This window comes from Chiloscyllium plagiosum, unplaced genomic scaffold (genome assembly GCF_037043375.1).
Source record: "Chiloscyllium plagiosum isolate Xiang-an unplaced genomic scaffold, Cpla_swu_hap1 HiC_scaffold_8, whole genome shotgun sequence".
NCBI classification, from domain to species: Eukaryota; Metazoa; Chordata; class Chondrichthyes; order Orectolobiformes; family Hemiscylliidae; genus Chiloscyllium; species Chiloscyllium plagiosum.
The window spans coordinates 109,914,156-109,934,842 of record NW_028270146.1 but is presented as its reverse complement, the minus strand read 5'-3'; positions in this window follow the sequence as shown (position 1 = coordinate 109,934,842).

The following is a 20,687-nucleotide window of genomic DNA, read 5'->3' as shown; positions in this document are numbered from 1 at the left end:
GTGAAAAAAGTCCCAGCCGATCCAGCCTCTCCTTATAGCTCACTCCCTCCTTTCCCAGCAACATCCAGTTTCATCTCTTCTGAACCCTCTCCAGTTTAATAATATCAACGTCAGTAATATCAAAGTGAATAGTCAAGTTATTTTCTAAGGGTACGGGGAGTCCAAAACTAGAGGACATAGGCTTAAGGTGAGAGGGGAAGCATTTAAAAGTGACCTAAGGGGCAGCTTATTCACCCAGAGGGTGGTGTGCCTATGGAATGAGCGGGCAGGGTGACCAGACTGGACACAGTATTCCAGAAGAGGTCCCACCAATGTCCTGTTCAACCACAACATGACGTCCCAATTCCAATACTCAAAGGTCTGTCCTATGAAGACATGTGTGTTAAACAACGTCTTAACCACACTATCTATATGAGATGCAAATTTTAAAGAATTAAACCTGACGGCCTAGGTTTCTATACTACAACACTGCCAAAGACTCTACTTTCAATTGTATAGGTCCTGCTGTTGTTTGATTTACCAAACCCAATACCTCGCATTAATCCAAACTAAGCTCCAACTGCCACCCCTCAGCCCAGTGTGTGTTATTACTGCCTCCTCACTCTCCCCCTTTAAAATATCCTCCCCATCTCCAGGATGCCTGCACACTCTGGCCTTGATTTTCACAAAGATTCTGAGCTTGGGTTGCCTTGTATGGTTAGGGGGAGGAGGGACAGATTGCAGACACAGTCAGTGGGGAGGAGAGGCAGGGCAGTAATCAGCGACCCAGTGTCATTTCATTGTTTTAGGAAAAGGGGAGTCGCACATGACAGTTGGGTAAGAGTGATAGGTGTTTTGGGGTCAGAAATTAAGGTCTTCCTTCGTCTCTGGTGTTCAGCAATAAATATCTATTTGAGACCCTTCATTGGGCAGAGTGTGTCTGCAGGATTTCTTTCCTTAATATTGCAGATTACAGATACTAGCAATTAAAGATGTTTATAGTAAATTTCGATGGAACAGCACGTACACTCAATATCCTACAGTCGAGACCAATATCTTGCATTTGTTTAATAATACAAAGTGTTGTTTGTAATTCAGTAATGGTAACCTGATTATAATAAATCGACACCAAGCTGAAAGTGGGCACTAAAATATGACCCAAAATCTGGGAATGGTAGTGTGGTGGGTAGTGTCCCTGTCTCTGAGCCAGAGCTCTGGATTTGATTCCAATTCCTGAACTTGTGTGGTAGTGTTCCTCGCTCTGTGCTAGAAGTACTGGATTCAAGTCCTGCCTGTTGCAGAGGTATATTCCAGCATGTCAGAACAGGATAATGAACAAACACACAGGAGAATACTGTTACAGCTTTATGGGTATTGCCCAGTGATGCTAGTGTCCCTACCTCCGGGCACAAAGATCCAGGGGTAAAGCCCACAGAAGTGTCTCAGTATACATCTGAACAAACTGATTAAAATGGATTTAGAATTGTGATTTGATGGAGAAGGAAGAGGTGTCAGTATTGCATTTCAGAATTTAGGCCCGGATGACTGAAAGTACAGCCATTCGTGTTGATTGGGGTCACATTTTGCAGCAGTAAAGGATTATAAAATCAAAATGGCCATGGATAAGGTGAGTAGTCAGGGGTTTTTCCCCAGGTTAGGGGCGTCCAAAACTAGAGGGCATTGGTGGAAAGTTAGAGGGGAAAGGTTTTGAGGAGGTCTAAAGGGCACCATTTCACACAGAGGGTGGTATGCGTATGGAATTAGCTGCCAGAGGAAGTGGTGGAGGCTGGTACACCTACAGCATCTCGGTACTGAGAGACCTGGCGAGCTTTTTCAGCATTTTCTGTATTTGTTTAAAAAATGCATTCAGTTTAACACAGGTATTTTGAATAAATTAAACATTTTTATTTTTTTTAATGACGCAGGGACATATAAACATATTTCAAATTGAACGAGACCATTTTCTGCGAAGTGTATGGCTCTGTATATGACAACAGCAATGATGCACCTACATGGAACAGGGAATGTGATGGAGACATTGTTTGGACAATGTACAAGGAGACCTCACATGTTCCAGTTTGGGAGAGGATGACTTTACTGTGTGGTTCAATTCAGAGAGGGAGAAAATGTAATCTGCCTGAGAAGGAATGGCCTATTACACTCTCGCTCCTTCACTGTTCCTCATCACAGCAATGTGTGCGAGCGAAAAAAAATCTCTACAGTCATCGTTACCATTCTTATTTTTATGGAATCCGTGCAGTGTAGAAACATGCCCTTCGACCCATCAAGTCCATACCAACCTTCCCAACCCATTTCCCTATATTTACCCCTGACTATTGCAAATAACCTAGAAATCCCTGAACACTATGGACAATTTAGCATGACCAATCCACCGAACCTACACAGTTTGTGGTAGGAAACTGGATCACCCATTAGAAGCTCACACAGACAAGGGGAGAATGTGCAAACTCCACACAGACAGTAACCCAAGGCTGGAATCGACCCCAAGTCCCGGTGTTGTGAGGCAGCAGTGCTAACCACCGTGCTACCCTTTGGATGATCCCTAACCAGAATTCACTGGAATCTACTCAATGCCTAAAGCAAAGGGAATTCAGCCAAATCCAAACTCTTCCACGATGAAATCCCATTGCTAGCAGCTTGTGTGAGTACAATATCTTCAGAAGCAGAATAACATTTTGGACAATCTCACAATTTTTCCTTTGTCATGAGTTCCAATAATATTTGGACCAAGTTCTTTCAAGTTAAAATTGCAGAGATTGTGTGTGTGTGTGTGTGTGTGTGTGTGTGTGTGTGTGTGTGTGTGTGTGTGTGTGTGTGTGTGTGTGTGTGTGTGTCAGTGTTTTTAGAAAGGGAAATATTGATTATATATTTGCAATATCCAAACAGTTTGCCATTCATCTTTCCATCATCGTTTGAGTAACATTGCTCTGGATCATAAACGTGTTGTTTCAGCAGATTAAAGAAACTAGCCTGACTTGTTACTAAAACTGACCCTGACCCAGTATGAGACGGATATCATCGGCCACATCACCAACCTGGTTACATTTACCATTTGTTGTGAGCAGTGGAGGAGTGGGGCTAGAAAAGGAAACAGTGACCCAAAAAGCTGGGGAACTATAGACCGGTGAGCCCAATGTCAGTGGTGGGTAAGTTGTTGGAGGGGATTCTGAGGGATAGCATTTACAGGCATTTGGGAAGTCAAGGGCTGATCGGAGTAGACAACGTAGCTTTCTGCATGGGAAATCATGTCTCATTAATTTGGTTGAGTTTTTTGAAGAGGTGACAAAGAAGATTGATGAAGGCAGTTTGGGTGACATTGTCTATATGGACCTCAGCAAGGTGTTCATTTAAATAACAAAGACCAAACAAAATTTATAGCCCAGGAACAGGCCCTTCGCCCTCCAAGCCTGAGCCGATGCAAATGTACTGTCTAAATCTGTTGGTCAATTCCTAAGCATCTGTATCCCTCTGCTCCCCACCTACTCATGCATCTTAAATGAATCTACCGTGCCTGCCTCCACCACATCTGCTGGAAAAGCGTTCCAAACGCCCACCACCCTCTACGTGAAATACTTACCGCGTGTATCCCCCTTAAACCTTCCACCTCTCACTTTGAAAGCACAACCTTCCGTTATTGAATACTTCACCCTGGGAAAAAGCTTGTCTCTATCCACCCTGTCTATACACTTCGTGATTTTGCAAACCTCAACCAGGACCCCCTAAATCTCATTTTTTCTAGGGAAAATAAGCCTAACCTCCTCAGCCTCTCCTCAAAGCTGGTATTTAATTCCGATTGGTAGACAGATTAGTAAGTTTCAGTCACGTGGGATACAGAGGAAACTAATCACATTTGGCCTGAAGGAAAAGGGGTATTTTTCAGACTGGAGGCTTGTGAGCAGCAGTGTGCTGCAAGAATCAGTACTGAGTTCACTGCATTTCATCATTTATGTAAAGGACTTAGATGTGAGTATTGCGGCCATAGTTGGTAAGTTCACAGATGACATCAGAAAGGTGGTGTAGTTGATTATCTCAGAGTACAACGAGACCACACTTAGATGGGACAAAGGGGCAAGGAGTGACAGATGAAGTTTAATTTAGATAAATACGAGGTTTTGTATTGTGTGAAGGCAAATCAAGGCAGAAATTATACACTTAATGATAAGGTCCTGGGGCGTGTTGTGATACAAAGGGACCGAGCGATGCAGGTACATTGTTCCTTGAAAGTGGAGTCGCAGGTAGACAGTGTGGTGCAGAACACATTTGGCACATTTGCCTTAATCAGTCATAGCATTGAGTATCGGAGTTGTGGTGGCATGTTGCATCTGTACAGGAAGTTGTTAAGGCCACTTTAAGCATACTGCGTGCAACTCGGTTGTCTGCAGAAAAGATTTACATAGATGTTCCGGGACTGGAGGTTTTAGCTTTAGGGAGAGGGTGATTAGGTTGAGGTGTTTCTACCTGGAGTGTCAAAGGCTGAGGGGTGACATTATAGAGGTTTATAAAATCATCAGTGGCATGGATATTCTGAACAGCCACGTTCTTCTCCCCAGGATAGGGGTGGTCCAGAACAAGAGGGCATAGGTTGAAGGCGAGCGGGAGAATGATTTAGAAGGGACATGAAGGTAAATGTTTCACACAGAGAGTGGTGCGTGCATAGAAAGTTCTGTCAGAGGAAGTAGTGAAGGCGGTTACAGTCGTACATTTTAAAAGTATCTGAGAGGAGGGATATTGGCCAAATGCTGGCAAATGGGACTGGATCAGATTTGATATCTGATCGGAGTGAACAGATTGGACTAATGGATCTGTTTCCATTCTGCATGACTCTCTGATTCTACAAGAGGGATGACAAAAAATTCTGAAAGGACCTTTCAAGTCGGTATTCTCTTCACTGGAAGTTTATTGTGCCTCTATGCTCATATTGATTGAAAGCTGCGTTAGGTAAATATTTGACAGAGAAGTGAGTCATGCATAATGGGACACAGACAGGAAAGTGAGGCTGAGACCCCAACCTGATCAGCCACAATCTTAGTGCCTGGTGAGAAGGCTCAAAGTGTCTAATGACCCATTCCTGCTCCTCAGTCCCACGTTCCTGTGTTCCATTCAGCCACTCAAACATGCTATACAGGAGCAGTTGGAGGCTACTTATTCCTATAACCTGGTGCACATAAACAGAGGAGACCATTCAGCCCTTCAGGACTGTCCCACACGGTTTGAGGTGATTTGGGAAATGTAATTGGAAAACCCAGGCTGGATATGAAAGAGACCCCTCATCTCTCTTTGCAGAGCTCCCCCTCTCTGCAACTTGTGCTTCATTTGTTGGTCATTTTGTAGACCCAGATCCACTGTGAATACAGCCCACATACCTCTCCAAGCAATGACTCACAAAATCCTCTGGTCTCCCTGACTGCAACATTCAATAAAAGAACTTTCATGAAAATAACACCCACTAAATTTCAAATAACAGAATGGGAGAACATCAGAATCAGGGGAAGGTCGTTCACTCCCCAAGCCTGCCTTGCTCTTCACTAAGATCATGACTGATCTGCTCTTGCTCTCAAATCCTTTTGTATACCCAATTATTCATAGCCCTCACCTCTCTGACAGGTCAATATCTATCTACCTCCTCTTCAAATACTTTCAGTCATCTTGCTCCCCAAAACTCTTGAGAAGAGAAATCCTGACATTCAATACCAACCTGTTTGAAGAAAACACTTGCTGATCCTATATCATGTCTTATTGATATGAACAAAAGAGGTTGACTCAAGGGTTCAGGTAAAAATGACTGGCCCCGATATCAAGGTAGTGGTTGACTTCTGATGACACCAAGGAGCTGGACCTAATGAGAATCAGAGTAAATTCTCTAGTGTTTGGGGTCAAACATGGCACAAAGGAAGATGTTCATCATCTCAGTTCTGGGTCACGTCTGTGGGAGTTCCTTTGTGTAGCTACTTCTTCACAAACATCTTGAGTTGCTTCATCAATGTCTCCCCGACTCACCCTCCCCACCATAAGATCAGAAGTGGGGATGGTCGCTGAAGATTCCACAATGTTTGGAACATTTTGACCCCCCTCAGCTCCTGAACTGGTCCGTGTACATTTGCAGCAAGACCCAGACTCCATTGAGACTTGTGCTGATAAAGTGTCAGTAACATTCATGTAACAGCACATTGCCACAGTATAACAAGAGTTCATTCAGCACCTAACGCTGGTTTCACAGGAATATGTGGAAGCCATTCAGCCCATTGACACTATTGGAGAAGAACAGGGACAGCCCATTCAGTGCCTCCAGCCTATTACTCAGGAAAGGAAGGAGTCTAGTGTGATGGACCACATCGGAGCCCCTCGAAAATATTTGAAGGCAGTAGCCACGATTCTAATGTTTTCTTTTTTTAATGGAAATGTAACGTTTCTGTTCCAGATGCAATGTGACTGGTCAAACTACTCGGCGGTAAGCAAAACACCATTTACTTAAACACGAAAGATGAAACAAAACCAAAGAAAGAGGAATTTAGAATAATGTAATTATATTGGACAGCTTAACAGAATCATAGATCTAGGAGCTATTACTAATGAACTATTCCAACATAGGAAACTCCCATAAATACGTCCCTTGGCAAAAAGAAATATTCAGACACAGAATGTCACAAACATCTATCCAATCCAGGTATTAAAAACAGCAGCAAGAGAAAATTCAGAGAGAGTAGCAGCCAGGAGACGTTCACTGAAGCTTCCAACTCTGTGGAGACCCCAATAGTTTCTGATGTTGCCGACAAACCAAAACCCAGTGATCCTAACCTGTGAGAGCTGGCCACACCCAAGGCCTCCCTCGCTGTTTACTCGAGTGGTCTTAACTAGCCAGCTTGGTAACAATCGTTGAATCTCTCTCTTAAAATAAACCAGGACAAAATAACCTCTTAAAGCTGCAGCATTGTCACACTTGTCAGCACATCGAGCTGTTAAACAGGAACCCAGCCAGGCACTTGGCCCTGTCCAATCGGACGAGGAAGTAGCTAGTCAGTCTCTTGAGCCACTTACACAGGAACAGTAGGAGGCCATTCCCACCATAATGCACTTACACGGGGGCAGATTTAGGTAATTTATGCTGATTCCTGATGAATGTCTTATGCCCGAAACGTCGATTCTCCTGGTTCTCGGACGCTGCCTGACCTGCTGTGTTTTTCCAGCAATCCACTCTCTACTCTGATCTCCAGCATCGGCAGTCCTCACTGTCTCCAAATTGATGCTCTAACATCATGAACAAGTGGAGCAGAGGCTGCACAGACAGACTGCTCCACTTTGTCCCTCTTGGCTCCATTGCTTATAGGAATTTAACATGGTTCTCTAGCGGTGAGCAGAGAAACCATACGTCTTGTGTGAAATCTCAAGAAGGCATCTTTCCTCTCAGAGAAGACAGCCTGGTGTTCTCTATGTAGGGCGGAAGTGGGTGGGAATGGCTACCTGTTTTAGATGGAAGGTATTGTGGCTGCTGTTATAGATTCTGAGCAACCTAACGTTCAGTACGGGTTCACACGCTGACTGGACAATCACGTGGGGAGAGTTAATTAAGGCATATAAACTTTTAGGAAAGTCACGTTAGACTGATGAATGGACTCTCTAAGTTCAAATAATGCTCATCTTGTTCATGTTGATCTTGTCTAGTGCACGTCCTGTTCTGTGTAACCTTTTTGCCTTACTCTGTCCACGTCTATTTCCACCCTATGGTCTGTCTGGCCATGCTGACTATGATCTGCCTCCACTGCTCATAAATAAAGTGTTTCCCTGTACTGCTCATAAATCAAGTGTTTCCCGGCTCTACTTGGGGTCTCCTTTACCTGGTTCACTAATACCACTGGCTTAAACTCTTTTACCACATCTTTTCCCAAAATGCCTTCCTTCAATGCCCAGCACTGTGTGTCCCAGCTTACTGCAGTGAAAACACCTTTTCCCAGTACCCTTCTTAAACCATAAGTACTGTAATTTTATGTGTTACGCTCCGTTATAATGAGAACACCTGAGGCCTTTCACCACCTTTCAATCCCCTTGGGCTTCTTTTCCACCGGTGGTAAACTATTAGCAGTGTGCTTTACTCTATGTTTTGCAGTGTAGGATCTCCCCGTCTCCCAATTTCTATCCCTCACAGGATGAAAATCCTCCCAGAAGCTAAGTTTCATCTCATGTACCAATGCATATTTACCTGCCATTTCTGCAACGCTTCTCACTTCTTGAACTTCCTATTCATTCACATGAATTCTTACCATCTCTGGAAGTGAGTCTCCGGCAGAATTATCTCCATTCAGGCCTCACAGGTCTTATCCATTTTAAGGCCTGCACCCATCTATCAAAATGACTGTGTTTAATTCTTTCAAACTCAATATAAGTCTGACCTGGTTCCGTCTCTATATTTCTGAACCACTGTCTATATTGTTCTAGTACCAATTCATAAGCATTTAACATAGCCTGTTTGACATCTGCATAATCTCTTGCTCCTTCATGTGACAGCACTGCACATACCTCTCAAGCTGTACCCACCAGCTTAGTCTGAACTAGCATTACCCACAGGTTCACTGGACATGCCATCTGCCGAGCCAATTTCGCAAATGAAATAAAAACGGTTTTGCCATTTTTCGCACCGAAATATGGCAATACATTCCTACATTCTCCCTTCATCTTCATCCTGCTAATTTAACTTTCTTATCTAATTCCAAACTTCTGAATTTCAAATTCTGCCTCTTTTCCTTTTCCTCTCTTTCTCTTTCTCTTTCTCTATCTTCTCTCTTATTCAGTCTCTTTCTTTATCTTGTAACTGCAGTTGACATATTTGCAATTTAAGTTTTTTCGAAATCGACTGCAGTTTCCTGCTTCTCTGATACACCAAAGTGCTTGACCAACTCCATTATGGTGACAGCTTTCCTTTTGTCTCTGGTGAAACCCAATCCTAATCTACATGCTAATTCTAAAAATATGCCCTTCCTTTGTCTTTCTACACTTTCTTGGCAAATTTGGGTACCATCTTCAAACCTCAGAACCATTTCAGTAATATTAAAAGCCATTTCTTCTAAATTAACCAACCACAAGGAAACACAATTAAATGAATTTTCTCACCTGTTTTATTTGAAGGTCTAGGTCACTAACTGCCAAATGATGGAATCTGCTGGGACCTTTTGTACCCCAAATCTGTTCAAATCACATACAATAAGACCTCAAACCGTTATGATGTCGATGTCGAACCCCTCTGTTAATTAAAATCACACACCCAAAAAAGCTCACCTCACCTCGTAATCTGTTAAAACATGAGTGACAAAGTAGTCGCAAATTCCACGGTTAAGAGAAAAACAACCATTTATAAGTATGTATGTTAACTCCCTGAGCTTGAAGGTTTGTTTTCAGATGGTTCTTCACCATGAGTGGGTAACATCATCAGTGAGAGTCTCTGGTGACGCACTGGTGGTATGTCGTGTCTTTCTATTTCTAGGTCTTGGTTTCTTAAGTTGCGTGATGTCAATTCCAGTTTTTTGTTCAAGGGAGGGTAGATAGGATCTAAATTGATGTGTGTATTGATGTACTTCTGGCTAGAATGTCATGCTTATGAGAACTTTCGTGCGTGGCTTTGTCCTAGGAAGTGTGTGTTGTCACAGTCAACGTGGTATCCTTCTTTTTCTGTATGTATGGAAACTAGTGAGAGTGGGTCATGTCTTTTGGTGGCCAGTTGGTGTTCATATATCCTGCTAGCACGACAACAGGACAGTCTGAAATGGAGGAAAAGGTTTTTTTATACACTGTTTAATCAGTGTGTGTTCAGATAAGGAAGATTGTTCATATGTGTACAACACATTCTGAATGAACAACTGAGACAGTTAACGAAAAATGATACACATGATGTGTAACATTTATAAAGCATTAAAACATTATTTGATCCTCATCTGAAGTGATACCTTCCCTTTCTCTCAACGTTCCCCCTTTCCTGGGATTCCCAACTCTAGTCTCTCATTCTTATCAGAATGTGTGTTATAAATTCTTGTTTCTGGTTTCCCAACTTAACTCAGTTAATCCCCTTTCTTCCAGGAATTAATATGTTGGCCTGCTGGGTTCTTTCCAAAGCTAGTGTCTGTCATATTGTTGGAGAAAAAAGTTATGGCATCAGACCCAGCATTTGAACATATTGCTCTGTTATATGTGCACTGTACAAAGAACCACAGCACACAGGAATTGCCAAAATATTGAGATAGTATATCTACTTCTTTCAATAATATAGTTTTCTCATTTTCCACATCTCCATATCTATATCCTCTCTCTCACTCGTTCTCCATTTGTATCTAGTTAAGAAATCCACCAGTCATTCTTCGTGGCCCATCTCTCAAAACTCCTTCTTTCAGTTTGTACGCAAAGCTTTCTTCACGATGTAATGTGGTTATAATTAAGCAATGCAACTACAAAGACATGCGGGATGAGCTGGCCAGAGTTAATTGGAAGGGGAGCTGAGCAGGAAAGGCCATGGAGCAGCAATAGCAGAAGTTTGTGGGGATAATTCGGAAGATAATACCAGAAATGTAACCCCAAGAAGATGAAACATACTCATGGGATGACAAGGCAGCCATGAGTTACAAGGCATCAAACCAAAAGAGAAACATACAATGTGGTGAAGATGATTGGGAATCCAGAGAATTCATTGGCTCTGAAACTACATGAGGCTGGCATCACTGACACTACAGAGCTCTTAACCATGATAAGGGAGAGAAACAGAGGAAACACATTCACTTTAAACACAGAAGATGGCATTTCTCAAGGAAAAAGATTCAGGTGAATTAAATATTTGAATTAAGATCAGTTAAATTCTTTTGCGGAATGGGTCAGATTGGAAGCAAGACCCGGGGAGACAGACCCTCAGCAACTGAGAGTTTGAAAATGGAAGCATTTCCACATCAGAAACCAGGTTTGGTCACAATGCAGGGCTGATGGGTGAATGGATCTCAGGGAGAATTGTGGAACAGACAGCAGAATTGCATTGCAGATATGGCAGCTTGAAACTGCGTATTCATGTAGTGCTGTAGACCACAGCAGCAGGAGAAGCAGAACAGCATTCAACCACAACCTGTAACTTTTTGCCAGGGTGACACCTCAGTCTGTCATTACCATCAACACCATCTATGGCTCAGTGACGAGTGTGCGTGAACATGTCAGAATCAGAATCACATGAAACCTAACCTGATGCTAACTCATTTAAGCTACCGGACTTGACCAACAGATCTGAAGGAAGCCCTGCAGTCCTGCCAAATTCAGTCATACATGGTGATGGGCGATGAAACAAATGACTGGAGGAAAGGGCTCCACAAACATCCCCATCCTAAATAATGGAACAGACCTGCACATCAGTGTAAAAGATGCACCATCCTCTGCCAGAGGTGTTGAGTCGATGATACACCTCACCCTCATCATGGTGCCCACAAAATCATAGATGCCAGTCTTCAACTAATTCGATTTGCTGCATGTGACATGAAGAAACAGCTGAACACAGTAGATACGACACAGACAATGGGTCCTGACCCCATTCCTGCAACGGGACTGAAGTCTTGTGCTGCACAACAAGCCGTGACCCTGGGGAAGCTGTTTCAGTCTAACTCCAACTCTAACATCTCCCTGGCAATGTTGATAATTACGCAGCTATGTCCAGTCCCCTAAGAGGGGAATAATTACATTCTGACCAATTATCACCCCCTCAGTCCTATCACGACAGTCAAATTGGTGGGAGCTCTTTTTGACAGAGCTGTCAAGCAGCACAGAAATACCCTGCGCAGTGTAGTTTCCGACAGGTCCCCATGTGGAGGTAGTGTTGTGGAAATGTCACTGGATTACTAATCTAGACAAGGCAGCCGGTGGAAGTTAAAAACAATTAATAAAATATCGAGATCGAAAGTCTGGTGTCAGTAACAGTGACCTTGAAGCCAATGTCGATTGTAAACAGAATTTCCTTCTCCAATGTACTTTTAGGAAGTGAATCTCCCGTGATTTCCTGGGCTGGCCAAAAAGTGACTCCAAAGACCCTGACATTTGATAAACATTTCAATGGTCTCTTAAACGGCCAATCAAGGCACTCATTTGTATCTAACTACTCCGAGGTCTGAAAGGATGAAACCGGACAGAACATCCGGCCTCAGCATCAGTGTCGGAAAAGGGAATGGGAACACAGTCCTGTTGACCCTGCAGAGACCCCCTTCGTAACATCTGAGAGCTTGTCACAACATTTACAGAGCTTTCACACAGACTGCACAGAAACAGCGGGAAAGGAGTAGATCATACAACACATTTAGCCTCCCCATTCTAGATCATGGAAAAAATCTCCTCAATGCACTTACCCCACACGATATACATATCCGTTAATGTGGGTAACCTTGGGAAGCTATAAAATAGGAAGTGCAGGAGTACGTTTGGTCCATCGAGTTTGCCACCCAATTCACTCTAATGATGGTTGGCCCTTCATTTCCACACCGTACTCCTGCTCTCCCACCATCACTTTACTGTCTCTAAATCCTTATTTATAATCAGTGTCTCGGTTTCCAGGTGCGAGTGAATTCCCCGGGTTCCCCAGTCAGTGAGTGCAGACACTTATTCTCATCTCAATGCAGAGTGACCTGCCTGTACCTAATATTGTGGCTCCTTGTTTTAGACGTCCCAGCCAGGGGGAATTATCATCCCTGCTTCCAATCTGCCTCACCCTGTTAGAGTTTTGTATATTTCACTGAGATCTCCACTCATTTTCCTAAACCCCATGGAATACTGGCCAAATCTCCCAAACTCTGCTCCCTAAACAAGCCCGTCATCCCAGAGACCAGTCTGGTCATCCTTCACTGCTCTCCATCAATGTCAGGTTTCTTTCGCAAGGAGACCAAACCTGCACACAATACTGCACAATGCTCGAGATGGGGTCTCTCCAAGGACCTGTACAGCTGCAGTAAGACACCCTTTCTCCTCTACTTGCAGTCCCCTGAAATGAAGATCAACACACCATTTATCTTCTTCATTGCTTTCTGTCTCTGCAACATTGCTTTCAGCGACTGGTGTACAAGGAGATGCAGATCCTTTTCAGTGTTGCAGCTCCCCACTTGGTGGGTCTGTGTGCACTGGTCAGCGTGCCAATGCCATGCCCAGGATTGACTTCTGGTTACAGAACTCACTGCGCTGCAGGAAGCTCAGATGTTTATGCAGAAGGAAACAACAAAAATGAGCATATGCCCCTTTGTAGATTAACATGTTCCAACTAATCCCATTCAAATGGTAGGCTGCCAATTTATCGTTTCCATCAAAGGGCACACCATCACTTCTATCCACATTGTTCTCCATCTGTCACGTATTTACCCATTCACTCCACTTGTCTTCGTCTTCTCAGTGCTTTTTTACATCCTCCTCACCCACTCACAATCCCACATCCGTTAGTGCTGTCAGCAGGCTGGGATATATTGTATCTGATTCCAGCAACCCAATGTTTAAAGGGCATTGTGAATAGCTGGGCCCCAAGCAACGATCCCTGTGACACCTCAGCAACCTTCCTATGTTAATTTCTATTTATTTATTTCGTGAATCTGGGTGTCACTGGTTGGGCCAGCATTTATTGCCTGTCCCTAGTTGCCCTTGAGAAGGTGGTGGCCAGCTGCCTGTTGAACGCTGCAGTCCACCTGCTGCTGTTGACCTCCAATGCCATTAGGGAGGGAATTCCAGGATTCTGACCCAGTGACTGTGAAGGAGCGGTGATATATTTCCAAATCAGGATGGTGATTGGCTTGGAGGGTACTTGAAGATGATGGTTTTTCCTTGTCCTTCTAGATAGACGTAGACGTGATTGGGAAGATGGTCTCTGAGGATCTTTGGTGAATCATTTCACTGCAGCATGTAGATAGTAAAACACTGCTGCTGCTGCTGAGCGTTGATGGTGGAGCATTGTGGATGAAGGGACAGTCAAACTGGTTGCCTTGTCCTGGATGGTATAAAGCTTCTTAAGTGTTGTTGTGGCTGCACTCATCCAGGCAAATTGGGAGTCGTCTATCACACTTCTGACTTATGTATTGTAGATGATGGACAGACTTTTGGAAGTCAAGATGTGAGTTACTCGCCGCAGTATTCCTAGCTTCTGACCTTCTCTTGTAGTTACTGTGTTTATGTGGTGAGACCAGTGAGTTTCTAAGCAAGATTACCTACCAAGATTTTGATTCTGGGGGATTCAGTGATAGTAACACCATTGAATGCCAACGGGCAGGTTAGATTGTATTTTATTGGTGATGGTCACGGTCTGGTATTTGTGTGGCCCGAATATTACTAGCCATTTGTCAGACTGGATACTATCCATATCTTGTCGCAATTGAACATGGACTGTTTCAGTATCTGAGGAGCCACAAATGTTGCAGAATATTGTACAATCATTGGCGAACATCCCCACTTCTGACCTTAAAATGGAGGGAAGGTCGTTGATGAAGCAGCCCTGAAGAAGTTTTCGGCCACTGGTCAAGGGACTCCTACAGACATGGAGCTGAGTTGACTGACCTTTCTCAACCATGACCATCTTCCTACGTGTCAGGTATGATTCTAACCAGCGGGGAGTTTGCCCCTGATACCCATTGATTGCAGTTTTGCTAAGGCCCCTTAATGCGGCACATGGTCGAAGGCAGACTCGTTTTAAAGGACTGTCACTCTCACCCCATCTCTGGAATTCAGATCTTTTGTACATATTTTAACCTAGGTAATGAGGTCAGGAGCTGAGTGGCCCTGGTGGAGCCCTAACTGGGCGTCATTGATCAGGGTATTGCTGACACGTGCTGCTTAAAAGCACTGAGACCTTCCACCACTTTACTGATGATCGAGAGTAGACTGACAGAGTGGGAATACCATCATCTTTAGGTTCCACTCCAAGCCATTCAACATCCTGACATGGAAATATATTTGCTTTTTGTAAACAGGAGATACTTGGGGTAATTTTCCGTATAATCGGGGAAATCCATTGTTGTAACTGTATTGAAACAGTTTGGCTTGGGGAGTGGCAAGTTGTGGAGCACACGTTTTCAGTACTATTGCCAGAATGTTGTCAGAGTATTGACTCTTTGGAGTAATCAGTATCTCCAACCGTTTCTGGATATCACGTGGACTGAATCGAATTGGTTGATGACTGGGAACTGAATCGCTGAGGACCACTGGAGGAGGCCGAGATAGGTCACCCACTCAGCACTTCTGACTGAAGATTGTTGCGAATGCATCAGCCTTATCTTATACACTGAAGTGCTGGACTCTTCCATCATGGAGGAGGGTTTTTTTTGTGGAATCTCTTCCTCCAGTGAATTGCTTAATTGTCCCCAACGTTTCTCGACTAGATGTGGAAGGACTGCAGAACTTAGATCTGACCCTTTGCTTGTGGGATCACTTAGCTCTGTCTATCACTTACTGCTTATGCTGTTTGGCACACACGTTGTCCTGTTTGGTGGCTTCAACAGGATGACACCTCATTTGAAGGTATGCCCAGTGCTGCTCTTGCCACCCTGCACACTCCATTGAACAAAGGTTAATCCTCTGGATTGATAGTAATTGTTGTGAGGGGGATACGCCAAGCAATGAGGTTGTGTGGGTGTACAGTTCTGCTCCTATAGATGAAACATAGCACCTTATGGACACCCAGACTTGAGCTGCTAGATCTGTTCGAAGTCTGTCCTATTTAGCACCGTGATAGTACCACTCAAATTGGTGGAGGATATTCTCAATGTGCAAGTGTGACTTTGTCTCCACAATGACAATGCGGTGGCCACTACTAGCGATTCTGTCATGGAAAGATACTTCTGCAACTGGCAGATTAGTAAGGCTGTGGTCAATATGTATTTTCCTCTTGTCGGTTCCTTCACCATCTGCCACAGTACCAGTATAGCAGTTATATCCTTTAGGGCTTGGCCAGCTCGATCAGTAATGCTGTAGCTGAGATAGTCTTGGAGGTGGACATTGAAATCCTCCACCCAGAGTACATCTTGCATCCCTGCTCCCCTCAGTGCTTCCTCCAAGTGTTGGTCAGCATGGAGGAGTACTGATTCATCAGTTGAAAGAGGCTGGTACATGGTAATCAGCAGGAGATTTCCTTTCCCATGTGTAAACAAATGCCATGAGACTTCATGGGATTCGGAGTCAAGAGCAATTCCCTTCTAACTGTATCCCAATGTGCCGCCACTTCTGCTGTGTCCGTCCTGCTGATGAGACAGGAGATATCCGGGGAAGGTGATGGGGAATCTGGGACATAGGCTAAAATGGATCATCCACTCAGCACTTCTGACTGAAAATTGTTGCGAATGAATCAGCCTTATCTTGTACACTGATTTGATGGGCTCTTCCATCATGGAGGAAGGGGTTATTTGTGGAATCTCTTCCTCCAGTGAATTGTTTAATTGTCCCCAACGTTTCTTGACGAGATGTGTAAGGACTTATACCTTACAGAATCATACCTTACAGACAATGCCAGGCTGTTGCTTGACGAGTCTGTTTATTTCTATTCAGTGTTTCCTGCCAGCTGTCCCATTCTAGAAACATGCCCATACATGAGCCCCAATCCACTCAGATTTGATTTTGCAAACTGGGCTTGGAGCTTTACCAAAACTTTTCTAAAAATCAAAATGTTTAACATCCATTGCTTCTCTTTCATTTGTCTCCCAATCTGTTTCTCAAACATAATTCCCATTTCAAAAATTATGTTAGTGTTGTCTATGACCATTAATTTCAGCCCCAATAATTTATCCTAAACCATTTACTTACTATGTTCTATGTTGCACGTACTCTACCATTTTCCCACACCAGACTTAGTTTTCCTTGTATTGTTTGAGATTTTTGTGAAGACAGAACGGAAGTAGTGGCTTCATAGTTCTGCCATTTCCCTGTTCCCCATTCTCCATTCTCTGGTTTCAAACTGTAAGGAAACTGCACCTGTTTTCTCATATTTCTCACATTGATATAATTTAACAAGCTAATACAGTTCACTCTTATAACCCTTATGAATATAACTCTTCAGAAAACCATCAATTCCTGCCTTAAACAGCTCAATAATTGACCTTCCACACCATACACTCACAGGGGCATAGACTCTGTGCCAACAGAAGTACAGCACGATCTATATTAGTCCCACTTTCCTAAAGCAGGCCCTTAGCCTGGAATCTTATGACACTTCCAAGTGCTCGTCCAAGTACTTTTTAATGATTGTGAGGTTACCCGTGATAATTCCCCTCTCAGGAAGTAATCCCAGAACACAACACCCTCTAGGTGAAAAAAAGTTTAAATCCTCTCCCAACCTCAAACTTTTCACTTTAAAAGTGTGCTCCTTTGTTCTTTACCTTCCGACTAAAAGAAACAGCTGCTGTCTATCCACCCTGTCCGTGTCGCTTATAATCTTATCCTTCTGAATCATGGACCCCTCAGCTTTCTCTGCTCCAAAGTAATCAACCGGAGCTTATGCAGCCTCACTCCATGGCTGATATGCTCCATCCCAGGGAATATCCTGGTGAATCCCCTCTGCAACCTCTCCAGTACAATCACATCCTTCCTGGAATGTGGCTCCCAGAACTACATACAGTATTCCATTTTGGCGGAACCAAAGCCCTGTATTGCTCTTATAATCTACACCCTGATTAGGAAACACAACACCCAAGGTCCAATTCTTAACTAGTCCATTAACCTGTCCAGCCACATTCAGGGATGTGTGGAGAAGCACACTCTGAGGTTCCCAGTGTGCTGCCATTCATTGAGTCCCCTCCTGCTTGGTTCCTTCTCCCAAAGTGCATCACCTCATATTTATCAGGGTTACATTCTATCTGCCATTGATCTGCCCATCTGACCATTCCATCTGCATCTTCCTGAAACTGAAGGCCTTCCTCCTCACTGCGCACCATCCAGTCAATCTTTATGTCAAACATACACTTACTTATCACACCTTCCTCACTCTCAACCTAGCCCCCTTCACATTCATATCTATATTTTGTTATGAATAACACAAACAAAAAGGGACACAGCACTGACCCATGTGGTACGCCAGGGGACACTGGTCTCCAGTCACACAAACAGGCTTCTCTCACCACTCTCTGTCTCCTGCTACTCAGACAATTTTCGTTATAACCTGTCAAGTTACCCTTCATATTGTGAAATTTTACTTTATTTTTCAGTTTTCCAGGTGGAAATTTGTCAAAGGCCTTCCTACAAAACTAAACAATCGACCTCCTCAAACTAATTCAATCAATTCCATTGGATGTGACTTCCTTCTGATAAAGTCATGATGATTATCCCTGATCAAACCTTGCAACTCTGATTGGAGTTCGATATTCTCATCCCTATTTTATCCAGTAGGTTCCTTAAAAGTGATCTAATACTCAGTCGTCTATAGTTCCCTGGTCTATCTCCCACCCTTGCTGTGAAGTGGAATCGTATTAGCAGCTCTCCAGTTCTCTGGCACCTCCCCTATGGTCAGAAGCTAATTAAAATATTCAGTCAGGGTCTTTCCTCCTTTGTCCCCAACAGCCTCCTGTGATACAACTCATTCAGACATGGAGATTGGTCCATATTTATACAGAACAAAGCCTCAAATCCTTTCTCGTATTTTATATCAATCTCTTCAAGAGCTTCCCAGTCCATCTTCTTGAATTCTGTACCTGCGTCCTCCTTCTCCCAAGTAAAATAGATGTGAAGGTCTCATGTAACAATCCATCAATGTTCTCCAGCTTGACACACAGATTGCCCCTTTGGTTTCTAATGGACACTAACTGTTTGCTGATTATTCTGTTCTACTTGTCCGTGTAGAATATCGTGGGATTCTCCCTGATCTCGCCTACTTGTACTTCTCCATGTCCTTCTGTTATTCAGTCCGCTCTATGTTTCTAAGTTTCACTGCAATCACCTCTCATGTTTTGAAACTCGAGATCACAGCCTGAGTTTCCACATCAGACAATCTTGCCATTTTATGGATTAATCTGGATAATACTTTTTGCAGTTCCTCTGTAGTCAATATATTCTTTCTTAGATTGGGACTCCAAACGGTACAAAATACCCTAAGTGTAGTCTCATGAACACTCGATGCAACTGGTGCACGACATCCTCTATATTCCAATTACTTTCACATGAATGTAAACCTAATTTTTACTTTCCCATTTGTATATATTCTTCCCAATACCTCTCGCTTTAACTTTTCTTATGAGCTTACTGTGTGAGTTCTTTGAAAAAAAAAGCTCATGAATATCCAACTCTACGTTATACATTGGTTCTTCATTGCCTATGTTCACAAGAATCATCTTCAAACCATTCTAAAAATATGTTTGCCACTTCTGGTTTTCCTTTCATCGGTACATTCTCAAACTCCCCAGTTATGCTATTACCTTCTATATATCTCGTAGCATGTTCTTTGTAATCGAGTCCAACAGATATCTGATTGTGGATGACAAGATAAATGGCCTGTAGTTCACCACTCTCCAAATTCATCCTTTCTTAAACTATTGGATAATATTTATAACCTTTGCCTGATCAAGATTGGCTAACTGCCTTTCGGGAATGTGTCGGAAAATAAAGTGAAAATCCTCGATGCAATCAATGTGTCTATTGCTGCTTCCTCTGAAATTCTTGTATCAAGTACATCTGGTCTGTCAGATTTATAAATACTCAATCCAGATTTATTTTCAAAGATAGGTTCAACACTGATAAGAATGATCTTAGACTTTAATTACACAAGTTCCATGGTCACTTGGAACTTCTGGAAGAATTTCTGGACATTCTTCCATGAAGATAGACGCAAATAAACTGTTTCTTTTCCCTGCAATTTATCTGTTCTCTGCAATAAATTATCCTGAACGCACACCAACTGTTCCACATTTGACCTTGTTTTTATTTTTTTTTCATACATTGATAGATGCTTTTTAGCAGTTTTCATGTTTTTCTTTCGTTTGCATGCTTTTTCTCTTTTTGATTTTCTTCTCAGTTTCTTGATCATCCTTGGGTCCTACATTTCTCTGAATCCACTGGCTTACTGCAACACTTGGCATTTTTCTAAGTTGCCTCCTTTCATCTAATAGGTAGATGAAGGTGGGGTTGAAAGTGATAGTCGGAGGGGAGGGTGGACCAGATTGATAGGAAGGAAGGTGGACACATAGGAACGTTCAAAAGGGCGGTGCTGACTTGGAAGGTTGGAGCGAGATAAATTGGGATTAGGGGAAATTGGGAAATGGTGAAATCCACTATGATCCCCTGTGGTTGAAGGGTCCCAAGGCAGAAGAGGAGGCTTTCTTCCTCCAGGCTTCTGGTGACTCGGGTTTGGTGATGGATCAGGCCCAGGGCCCTCATGTCCTTAGCAGAGTGGGAAGGAGTGTTAAAGTGCTCAGCTACAAGGCGATGGAGATGTTCAATGTGGCTGTCACAGAAATGTTCTCTGAAATGATCCACAAGTTGACCTCCTGCCTCGCCAACATAGAGAAGACCACATTGGGTTTAATGGATGCAGTAGATGAGGCGTTCTGTCTCCCTTCGTCACCTATTACTTTCAACCCACCTTCATCGACCTATCACAATATCATCTACCTCCCCTCGCCGTACCCCCTTCTCATTTATCTCTCACCCCCCTTGGCCCAGAAGCTTCATTCCTGATGAACGGCTTATGCCCGAAACATCGATTTATCTGCCCTTAGTATGCTGCCTGACTGTGCTTT